Source organism: Marmota flaviventris, chromosome 3, assembly GCF_047511675.1.
Source record: "Marmota flaviventris isolate mMarFla1 chromosome 3, mMarFla1.hap1, whole genome shotgun sequence".
Taxonomy (NCBI): domain Eukaryota; kingdom Metazoa; phylum Chordata; class Mammalia; order Rodentia; family Sciuridae; genus Marmota; species Marmota flaviventris.
The window spans coordinates 127,741,130-127,753,638 of record NC_092500.1 but is presented as its reverse complement, the minus strand read 5'-3'; positions in this window follow the sequence as shown (position 1 = coordinate 127,753,638).

Here is a 12,509-nt window from a genome sequence, read left to right as displayed (position 1 = left end):
CTCATCCTGGACTAGGTCAAGATGCATGAAAATATTCTGGATAACTCTTTAACTTTGGGACTCTGAATGTGTAGCAGAGGTCAGCAATGTGCAAGAGGGTTCAGACAATCGCCCTCTTAAACACCCTGAACCCCCTGCAACCCACACAAAAGTCAGTAAATTATTCTGATATGAAACAAGCCCACTTTCTACATGCATAGCATACCCTGGCAGAACCCCCTAGCCTGGGCACCACTCAATTGGAGCCACTATGTGTTGTCTCCAGGACCAGCTGTGGCCTTGATCTCAGGGAAAGGCCTGAATAAACAACAGTTCAGCTCCAGAAGGAAGGCTGTCCCTGAACACACATTCTTCACTGATCCTCCAAGGAATAAACTTGGCAGTAGCCTTCATGACTTCCAGATTTGTATGCCAACATCTTGAAAAATCCAACTTAGAGGCGATTAGGAAAGATGTTGTGCACTTTAGATCCATTTTGAGTCCCTCCTGCACAACTTTCTGGTGATGACAACTTTATTGATGATACCTTTATTCCCCACTGTCCAAATGTAGCTTCCACAAGAACATTGGAAATGGAGTCAGGGCCTGCTTGCTTCTGAGAGGAAGTTGGTTGTGATATAGGAAACCGGAACCTGAAGTCTTTGTTCAGAGCAGGGGGATGATATTCTACAGTTGTAAGTCCTTGAAGAAAATGTAGACTCCTCTCCTTGTGTTTGGGAGGGTTCCGTGAAGATCAGAGCCATTTTGAGTCACTTCCCCAGAGGTGGCCACCAAGGACAAAAAATCGCCAGCTGCCCTTGTCAGCTTCACAGTTGTATTTAGTGACAGGGATCCTGACTGACTGAACTTCCTCCTATCACAGGTCCCAAAGGGGCATGAGAGGCTGGTCCAGGTCACTTTCTCCTTCCCAAAGAAACAAAGAGGCCTAGGACATGTAATCACCTGAGGCCAGGAACTGAATGCCTGTAGCTTCAGGACACAAGAGGGCAGGATTTTCCATTCCTCTAACCTCAATGGGGCTTCAAACTCAGGGGCCATTTCCTGTTTGCCAGTGGAATGAAGCCTCAGGGTGGGCCAAGCCCATCTCCCTTCTGAGTGGCTGCTGGTCTTTCTTGTGGCCTTCCCTGCCCAAATGCCACTCTACAGCATCTATCTATCCAAGAGCACAGAGGCAGCCAGGGATGCCCTGTGCTAGGAGCCTCCCTCAGGGGTGATTTGGCAAATGAGGAGTGATCTTCCAGTCTTTCCTGGCCAGTGGTCTATGCTGTGCCTCTGACCTTGGCTGGCAGCAGCATGAGCAGCCGCTTAGCTCTGTGTGCACCAGGAAAGTGGACCTGAGGCTCCTGGCATGGGGGGCAAATTCTTGAAGTTCCTTGGGAGCAGGGAAAGGCCTCAGCCTCTTGGGTTGCCCTAAACGGTGAGCACAGGGTGCTCAGTCAACACGCATTTGGTGAGGGAGTGCCCCTGCCAGGAGTGGCCTCCTGTTCCCTTTCCATTCCTCCACACTGAGTTGTCTGTCCTTGGGCCTGCTCAGAAGCCTTGGTTATTGTATGGATATTGCCTTCTGGGAGGCTTCTTTGCTCCTAATACTGGGGCATGGTTTCCTCTGTGTTGAAAGAATGGGAGACAACAGTCTTGCCTTCCACTGTGCACCAAACAAACCAAAGTGGCTTGCTGCCACCCTGAAAGAAGCAATGTCGCCTCTCCCTGGAGATGTGGAGGAGGGGGCACCTATGCCCATGCTTGAGACCATGATACTGGACAGACTCTTAACCACTTGACACCATCCACACTTCTTGATATATTTTGTGCTTGAGTGAATTTTGAAACCCCAATATTTTCACCTATGTGGGGCACTAGGAAATAGAAGCAGAGAAAGGCCAGCTGCTGGTTATTTCCTGGGGCCCCTGGGTCTCTGCCTGCTGCCACTTCACCTATTTTTGTCACACAGCTCGAGAATCCCAGCAGTCCCTCCTGGCTGGGGGGCAATAAACCCACAGAGTCCTGAGACTTCTCATGAGACCATGTTGCAAGGGATACCCCATGATTCTGGCTGTTGCCTCTTTCTCAGAATCCAGGTAGAAGTGATGTGGACCCCCTAGAGTGTAGGGAGCTACAGGACTTGGGCACAGGGCTGCTTTGGAGATTGGGAGCCTTCGTAGTGCACCCACATGATACCATGGAAAGAGACATGGGTGCTATTCAAAATCTCCCAGAAGCCACTGGCAGTTCTGGGGTAAATGAAGGCTCTCTCTGAAAATCAGTCCCTACACACTTCAAGTCATGCACAGTCAGGCACAATCAGAGCCAAGAGAGGAGTCCACTCTCCCTCTCTCACTGTAGGACTCAGGGTGGGGTAGAATTGCATGTCATCCCTGGTTCCCCCCCTTCCTGTGTTGTGTCACCTCTGTGTTTGTGTATGACAGACACATGACTCCAGCATGAGGGTTGCCCAGGTGGTTCACACATGCATGGGCACATACAGGTGATGACCATCTCCAAGGCAGAGGGTGGAAGGATCCCGAGGATATATTAGGAAGCTCTGCAGAGCCTGTGAGGCCCCCTGGATTCTTGAGACTCACACCTAAGGTCAGAAGGAGGAGATGGGTCTGAACCCAGCTCTGTCTCCCCCAACCAGGGCAGTTGCTGGCAAGACCTGGATCTTCCTGGGGAAGAGATCCAGGCTGTGTTGGCAGAATTCTGTCCACTTGTGCATAGGCCATGGAAGATGGCAGCAGCCAGCACCCCAGGTGGCCTTTGGAACCATCTTGTGTGAAAAAAGGGACTCAGGTAAGGAGTCCCAGAGGAAGTGACCTCACTTCCTTGGCGATGGAACATATAGAACTTGGAACCCTCCTAGCTAGGTCCCAACGGTCCACCTCCAGCCCCTGTCCGTTCACTTGAGTTGACAAGACAAGCAGAGGGCCATGAGCTCTTGTGGTCCAGTCCTCAGTGGACACACTGGCCTCAGGAAAGCCCTTCATAGTGGCCTTTCACGTGCGTGGAGGCGCTGGGTCAGCCGTGGGTCCAGAACACTCTGGCGACTTTTCACAAGGACACTGGAGGTGAGACAAGACAGAGAGTTGCAGGTGACCAGAGTCTAACCCGCTTCTGCGACTCCCCTTGGGACAGCTTCAGAGCCTCACCAAATGCGAGTGGGTGTGAGTGCGTGTGTTTCCTTCATTTCAACTGAGAATTAGAAGGGAAGGAAAGCGTTTTGTTTGGTTTTTCACTTGAATGTATGACAGTGAGACATTTTGCAGATGATACTGTTTCCTGGTTGAAATGTCCCTCTTTGATCCCTGAAACTAGGGAGGTGACAAGCGTTCGTCCCTGGCTGTGTCCCGTCTGGTGGACAGCTTCACCTCACTGGTCCGCCAGGAGTTAGAGAAGGACCTCGTGAATGTCCTGCAGAGGGGGCACTCTTCTTGGCTGGAAGGATTGTTGTGCAGACGCCCAAAGGTGCTCAGCATCCAGAAAGTGCTGGAGCTCCTCAGTCAAAAGTGTGTATGACCTCCAGGCCCCGGGACATGGCCATATCTTGGGTAGATGGGATGCTGGGCACCACTCTGGACCTCTGGCAACTCTGTGGGATGTAGGATATTCACAGGAGAACCCCACTGGGGTGTCGAGCCAACCAAGTAGGATGAGCCCTAGGAGTGTAGGTCTCAGGCCTTATCCACTGGGCCAGGCTTCCAAGGCCTCAGGACTTCCCCCGGGGTGCCTGTCCTGCCCCTGTGGGGAACTCTTCTGCCTCAGCCCAACTGGACAGAGGCCTCAGGAAGAGCAGTTTGCACGCTGGGGAAGGAGCATGTGGCTTGCATGTGGAAGGGCCGCTGACCTGCCTGGAGGCAGAGCGGGGACAGCTAGGGTGGATGGAGGGGGACCTGGTTGGGTTCATTCATGGGCCCAATAGATGTGAAGCACCTGCCCTTGGCAGGCACATGGCCTATCCATTAGGAAGCAGTGCACACACACCTCCCAGCTCTCCTGAGCTTTCAGTATTGGCAGAAAGTTAGTCAAAGCCACCAGGCGTCTTGGTGCATGCAGGGCAGAGCATATACGAGGTGACATTCTCCTGGCCTTCTCTAGGTATGAGGACCAGCAGCAATGCATGGAAGAAGTCTTCCTTCCGGGACAGATGTGAGTGGTTTGGGGGCCATGAGAGTGGGCTTCTGACTCCAGGGTCTCTTGGGGAAACTTGGCAGTGGATGGGTGGGCAAAAACGCAGGTGTCCGCCTTCTGTGATTTGTGGCCCACGGATGTGGTCTGTTGATTTCCCTCTGGAGTGGGCACAGGTAGCTGTGGTGGGACTCTGGGTAGCTAAGGACCGCAGGTGGGGCTGGTGCCTCAGAACCTGGCCCTGTGAGCATCCCTACCCTCCACAGCCAATCCCAGCCACAATGGCCCTCACTTTTCTCTATTGAGGCAAATTTGGGGAGCCCCCGATGCACAGGAGATGGGAGCCTCTTACCCACACATGGCCCTCACAGGATGTCCCCCTTCTCGCCCTGCTGCATGGGACCCACTTGGCCACTCTCTGGGAAGCCCATCATCCGGGTGGTCCAAAGGGGCATCCAGCTCAAGGAGATGCCCAATCACTCATGGCTCCCTGCCCCACTCCTATGTCCCCAGGGCCTTCTGCTCCACTGTCCAAATGTGGCTCTACCTATACCCAGAAGATTTTGTGGGGTCCATGGACAGCCTGAGGAGCCTCAGGACCTTCTTGCTCCACACCATGCCGGAGTCAGGGCTGACAGTCCAGGTGGAGAGCCTCCTGACAGGACTGGAGAACACAGATCCCAGTGAGTCCAAGGCCTGTGATGAGGGGGCCTCGGGTGGGTGACTGCATGTGTGTGTCCAGGAAACTCTGCCACTCCTACTGGGAACTGGCCTGTGGTCCCCAGCCAAATACTCCTGACCCTACCTGCAGCTGGAGGGCCCTCGTCCGGGAAGAAGTCCTGGTGCCAGGATAGGGGCTGGGCTCTTCTCACAGCCAGGGTTCTTCTGAGAATCGGGAAAGACCCAGGGAAAGGCAGTCATGTTGGGGCTCTTTTCTCTTGCAGCTGCCTCTCCAGGAAAAACCCTCAATTAAACACGGCCAAACACCAGAGGCACCAGGTCACCCATCTCTCAGGCCAGCACCCACTCCACATGTGCTGGAAAGTTGACACTGCCCTAGAGCTCATGTCTCCTCTGGCCCCTCTACCTTTGTGAGCCCCTGAGGACTACTGAGATCCACATCCCCACCATGCCTCTCCTCTTCCTCTCCTCTGGAATTTTCTGGATTTCTAAAATTTATTTATTTCCTTATTTATTTATTTATTTATTTATTTATTTATTTATTTCCTTTCTTTCTCTCTTTCTTTTATTTATTTCCTTTTTTCTTTCTTTCTTTTATTTATTTATTTCCTTTATTATTTATTTGTTTATATATTTATTTATCATCTGTTTTCGTTTGAGTTTTGTTTAGTTGTTTCAGGTTCTTTCATTGTTGTTGTTATGGTTATTTCCCTATAAGATTTCATTGTTGAGATAGGTGTGTTAAAAAGGATGGTAATAAAGTTTTACATTGTGTGATATCAAGTTGCCTGCTCAATCCATTCCCAAGGTTGTACCACCACCAACACTGTGTAGCTTTGATGGGAGAGACTCCTAAAGAGCACATGGGTCTTGTTGGGGAGAACATACACTGGTCATTCTGGAGGAGGTGAGATAGAGGCCCCTGAGTATGGGGAAGAGGTGACTGCCTGAAAGGTTGAGGATTCCATGCTACCAGAAGGGGCTGCTTTTCTGGGGGCAATGCCCTTAGGACCAAGGACATGGAATGTAGAATCCAACAGAAGAGGTGTCTTTGCCAGTGTGGTCACACTTAGGTCTCCTGCTCTCCAATGTGGACTGGAACCCCCGCCCCCTACTGGGTGGTAGGAACTCAAATGGAAATGTGATGGCAAGTGGAATTCCCCTGCCAACTCTGGGTCTCAGGCTTTGGGCCCATGTCATTGAATCCGTGCCAAGACACCATGCAGAATTGGAAGAGCACACAAGTTCGTGTTCAGGAGCCACATTTTCCTCATACAAAGCCCTGAAAACGTGATGGTTGACCTATTTCAAACAACATCTTTCTTCTTTACTTTTTTCTTTGTTTTTGTTTTCTTTTGCAGTGATGTGCAAGGAAACCAGGGTGCTCTGCTACCGAGGGTCTTGGGTAGGACTCTTTCATGGAGCATTTTGTGAAAAACTCCCTAATTGGCGAAGACTGACACAAATTTTGAGATCCTCCTGCCTGGATCACGCAGGAGGTTGATAGGCACAGGCCCAGTATGAGGATCGACTTAGAGCACTGCTCCCGATGTCCACAGTGTCTGAGGGTGGAGTGTATGTGTCAAAGCCCTCATCTAAGGAACTTACACACATTGGATCCTGGTAATGTCATGGAAACAAATCCATAGAAGTCACATGTCCAAAAGACTCCCTTCAGGACCAGGCCAAAGATAGCCAACCATAATAAAGGTTGGAACTTGTCAGATTCAGAGCCCTGGGTGCTGTCTCCTTGAGTCAGGGAGATCTGCTGTGGGTGGGGCCCTCTCCTGGTACAGTGCAGCCCTTTAGATGCCTAGGAGGTGAGGATGCCCCACCACCTATCACCCCAACACCTGACCCACAAGAAGATAACATACTTCCTAGTGCCTTAGAGACAGGTGTCCGCACTCTGGATGCTGAATGTCACAGGAACGGGGGTGGGGGGGCGTGGTTTGCAGATGGTGTGCAGGGACCTAGGCAGATGGTCTGAATGGGGGATCTCATAAGAGGAACACTGCAACATCACCACTAAACCTCAGAGTATCCATTTGCTTTTGCTTTTGAGCTCCTGGCTGACTTTCAAGATGACCATCGTTGTTTCAGTTGACATGATGGAGGTTTAGCAATATGGAATTCAGTGCCTTGGATCATCCTGCTTTGTGCTAGATTGGCTCCAGCTCATTAGGACCCACACCTGTGTGTGCAGTGAGCAGATGGGATGTCTAGTGCCAGCCTGCATCGAGGGCCTTGTAGAGGTGACTGGGTTGATGAGGTTGTCTCACCATAGTCATCCTCCAGTGAGGTAGCCTGTACTCATGGACATGGTGGCAGGTGTGTTCCAGTAGTAGCCAGGCTTCCCACCCCAGAGTTCACATTCTTTCCAAATGCTATGTGCCAGGATCCAGGTCATGCAGACACTGAAGACCCTGGAGGGCAGGATTTCAAATGGAAGGCCGCACCCTGCAATTAGAGAGTCCTGGTCTCAAAATGAAGCATCAAAGGAGCTGTGGATGGAGCTCAGGGGCAGAGCATCCTGGGTTCAATGGTCCATACTGGAAAGACAGAAAATACCCTGTGCTTCAGAACCCAGGCACAGAAGTGTACTCTGTGAATGCCAAATTACTTGGGAATCTAAGGCTTTTGTACATCACAAGATCCAGGTGAGCCTGGGCAATTGTCCTTATTCTGTCTGATAAAGAAAAAGAAAAAGTATGGAAGATGGAACTCACTACGAGAGTAGCCTTGTGTCAGAATCTTTCCAGTTCTTTCAAATGAGATCATTGAAGTGCAATTTCCTTTTAGAGTAAAAGTTTATATTTCAGCCATGTTGAAGAGGCTGAGCTGTAAACATGGTTACCTTCGCTAACTTACAGCCTAGGACTTGAAGTCAGAAAACCAAGTGCTGGAAAATGGCAAGTCTCAGTACTCGTAATCATTCCCCACACCCCAAGGGTCCTGCTCATCAGAGAAAGAACTTTCAGAAGGAAATTGCCTGTGACCAACACTGCCTGAGGCTCTCCCTATCTAGGGCCTGCTCTTGTACTTGGGTTCACACCCTGGTCTTGACTGCTGATTTTGAAGAATTACCAGAGGCAAGGGAATACCAAGATTTTCCGATCCCCTTCAGTCCTCCACAGGCCTAGATGTCAGTTTACAATTCTTGCAGCTTCTCATCAGATGCTCTTTCTTGTGCATGCTTCTCCCAGTGACCACATCCTGTTCTGGCCTTGCACACCAGCATGTGGAAAAGGAAAAATATACAATATGCAGAAGAAAAAGTATGCAGCTGGAAGAGTGGTAGGCAGGGCTGTGGTTACCCCTTTGCATAGGAATCCATTCCATATCAACTCTCTTTATACCTCCTCTCAGAAAAAATGATGGGGATTAGTTTTTCTTTTTTAATTTTAAATTTATATAGAAATGCCTGCCACAAGTGAAATCAAAAGAGAATCTTTCCCAGTCTTCCTTTATGTCATGCAATACCCTGTAGAACTGAGGAGACATAGAAGCCCTCTGCAGCACTGAAGTGTTTGTCCATGGTGGCCAATGGACTCCTGGCTCTGACCAGAGGTCATGCCCCAGTATGTCACTGAGTTTGTGTGGGTACTGGAGCCCTGTGTTGATTCTGTCCATACGTTTGCACACGTGTGAACCACACCATTCATGGTTGTTGTTTTGCCTGCTTCAGCATGCAGGCATTCTGTCTCACCTGTCTTGAAGTGGGTGATTGGAATATTGCACTTTTCATTCCTTGCAATTCCTTCAAGACCCACAAATGCTTTCCTATAGGGGAATCAAAAGCCTTTTAAAAATTGTATTAAAGTATGACGTTTTGGGGAAAACTTATGAGCCTCTACAGTTCCTATGTAAGTTGTTCTACCTTTCATTAAGTAATTGATCTCTTTTCACAATACTAGTGAATGGGGCCTGATGCTCTCATCCAATTTAATGTTTTTTCCACAGAGCTAGACCCCTTTTCCTCTCTCTCTCTTTCTCTTTTGCTTTCTCTCTCTCTCTCTCTCTCTCTCTCTCTCTGTTGAATGTACCCAGGGGTGCTCTCCCACTTAGTTACTTTCCCTTTCTTGTATGTATTTACATACTTTTTTAAAAAAAATTTACATTAGGTTTCCTTTAGTTTGCTTGGGCTGGACTTGAACCTGATATTCTCTTGGCTCAGTTCCTCTGAGTGGCATTAGAGCTGGGTGCACCTCTCCCTAAGCACACACTCTAAAGCTGAGCCCAGCAGCAGGTTGTTGTTTATGGAGCACCTCCTCTGTGTCTGCAGTCTGCATGCTGGACAGTTGATTAATCCAAACAAATTAGACACTATTGCTTTGCCATGCAAGATGATGCACATTTTAATTCCAAATACCATGTTTGCTGTTGCAAGAGGACCATGAGTCCCTGGCCTGTCATGATGGGGCTCTTTTCTCTTTCACCTATGTCTCCTGGATAAAACCTCAATTAAACCCAGCAAACATCAGAGGCACCAGGTCAACAATCTCTCAGGCCATCACCCTCTCTACCTCTGCTGGAAAGTGGACACTGCCTTAATGCTGACGTCTCCTCTGACACCTCTACCTTTGTGAGCTCCTGAGGATTATGCAATGCCAGATACCCCACTTGGCTCTCCTTTTCCTCTCCTCCCGAGTTTCTGAGTTTTTCTGTTTTGTTTGTTTTCTTGTTTGTTTTATGTTTTTCTAATTGTTGTTTTTGTTGTTTGTTTTTATGATATGATATTTAATTTTTGAAAATTTGGGGGTATATGATTTTTATGTTGTGATATAAAATATGTCATTTTTCATAATCTTAGATTCATTTCTATGTGCAAATTATTTTTAAATCATTCAGAACAAAGATAGTTGAGAAAGAGATAACATATTTACAGTAAAATTGTAATAATTATTGGATCTAAATAGTGAAAATACTTGTGCTCATCATCAGGCACTCAAGTGCATGTGTAATCCCTGCTGCTTTAGACTTGGGCAGTAAGATGGCAATTTTCAAGAGAGCCTTTAAACTTAGCAAACGCCTGTCTCATAATAAAGTAAAGCTTGACGATGTAGCTCAATAATAGTATACTAGGTTTAATCTGCAGTAACACAAAGAAACAAACAAGAACTGGTGTCGTCCAATTATTCTTGAACCTTTGTTTAAATGTGAAATCCCTCCAACAAACTTTCATCGTTGTAGTTGCGCATTATGGCCACACGGTGGCAATAGACTCACTTTGGAACTTCTCTAAGAGCACTCCTGTGGTCAAAGGAGTAGTAAGAAATCAATACTTCAACAACATCTCTTTCATTGCTTCCTCTATGAGGAGAAATGCGTAAAACATTTTAGAAGGCAGGCATCCTTGAGAAAACTTAAAATACAAATGAGTGATTAACATTCAAGTAGGCATATTGTAAAGTAGAAGAAACACTAAAGAAACAAGGATTAGTAATCTGGGTGAGATCTGGGTTCTAGACCTGGCTCTGCAGCAGATTAATTTTGTGACCTGACCAGGAAACCTGTGACTAAGTCTCACATATGAAATGAGGATCTTTGGCTTTCTTTCCACTTGTAAAAATAATGCTTCCCTTTTATTTCTACTTGAATATGTTCATTGTCTAATAATGTATTTTCTGAGTGTGAAGTCTTCAGATACAAGAATTACAGATGAGTACAATTTTTATGCAGTTGATATAGAAATTATATATGTACATATATATATATATATATATATTTACATATATAATTGCATATATATATGTGTGTATATATATATATATATATATATATATATATATGCATTTGTGCTTATAGATGCCTTTAAATGTCTTTATGAAAGAAATCCCTTTGCAAAATATAACATTTTTAACAAAACAAAAGTTTAATTAGTGGGTACTAAGTTCAGAGTAAGAAGTTCTGTTGTGCTGTTGCACAATAGGGTTACTATAGACAATATGGTGTATATTCAAAAAGAAAACTAGAAGAAATGATACTGAATGTTTTCACCATAAAAATAATGCTTAAGGAGATAGATTAAATTTACCTTGATGTGAACATTACACAAATACCCATGTATCTAAACACTACATGTCACCCCTTAAATATTCACAATTTTTGTTTTATTTTTTAGGTTAAAACTTAATGTAAATATCCAACACCCGAATATCTGCAATTTCTTTTATAGAAGCAAGCTAATTAGAGCCAATTGCTTCTCCTCCTGCTTCTAGTATCCTGGTCCTGTATAGAAGAGCAATGGGACCAGTGAGGGACAGAGTAGAGCAGGGAAATAATGAAGGAGGAAGAGGCAGTGTGCAAGGGAACATGAGGAAGCAGCAAGATTTAAAGGACATGCGTCTTGGATGAGGAAAGAAAGTCCAACTGACTGAACAAATTGCCCTGTGAACCTCATCCTTCCCAGGCCACAGGCAATTCATTTTGTCCATGATCCTCTCTTACTCTCTACCTGCCACTTCCAGGATCCTGCTGTCCTTTTACTGCCTTCTGGCAGCCTCAAAGACATCCAGATCTTTCCTCCTTTGCCACGCCCCTATTATACACCTGTTGTCAACTTCCTTCTTAAAGTCCATTCCTGGTAAAAATATTTTCAAAGGAATTGACATCCATTTCATTGATTAAAATCCCCCTTTCCCCACTCCTTATTTTTGTGGGTGAAACTTATAATTGTGAATCTTAATATTGGAAAATTAATTACATTGAGGCCATGTAGTCCTAATGTTCCAATTAATAAATGAGATTTTTTCACATATGTTATATTATATCTGATATAATAGAAAATAAATAATCTTGAAGTATCGTATGTTGAGGTACAAATTAGTCCCATGTCTGTTTCCCTACCCTCTCCTTGTACCTAGGCCCTTTGTAGAGACTTTGTGCCCAAAAGACAAGCCAGTTTCCCTTGAATCTGGGAAGACTTTCGGCTTGATTTGTTCAACACAATGTGAGAGAAGTGAATGTTCATTTGCAAGTTAGGATCTTTCCACACCTCTGAACTCTGCCCAGAGGTCATGTGAACAACCTGGAATAATCAGATGGAGATTTAGAAACACATACTTCTGCTTCTCTCAGTCAAGTGGACAGTAAGCTAACTGTCCTTTGTCTGACTCACTCTGGCCTCAGAGGATAGGCCAGCTGCCCACAGGCATGAGTCAACCTGGGAAAAATCACCTAAGACTTGACCAGTAGAATTGTTGAATTGATCTACCGCCTCATCAGCAAAGTGGAATCATTGTGATTTAAGTCACTGAATTTGAGTTTGATTAGTCATGCAGCAAACCACTAACCCTGATGGCAAAATACAGTTATCTTTGTGCTTATTAATTCTAATTTTATTTCAGCACTATTTTAATTAATCCCTTGAATTAAATTTGAAATGGTTTTGAACAGTTTGCTACCATTTTGTTTGATTTGATTTATTTGACAGTTTGGAGGCTTTGCTTTAGCAATTATTTTGCTGCATTGGTTTTTGTCTGTTTTCAGATAGTAACTGCAATGGATCTTAATTTAGGAAAGAACATGGACAAACCAAAAGCAGCTCAATTAAGTACTAAACAAATGCTAAATGGTGTGAAAATATTTTTAAAATAAATCCAAGTAAATGATTGTATTTATTTTAGTGCAGTAACAATATTGACAGAGAATGAAATTGAGAATATATCTGATACAAACAATATACCAAGACTGGAAGTGAAATA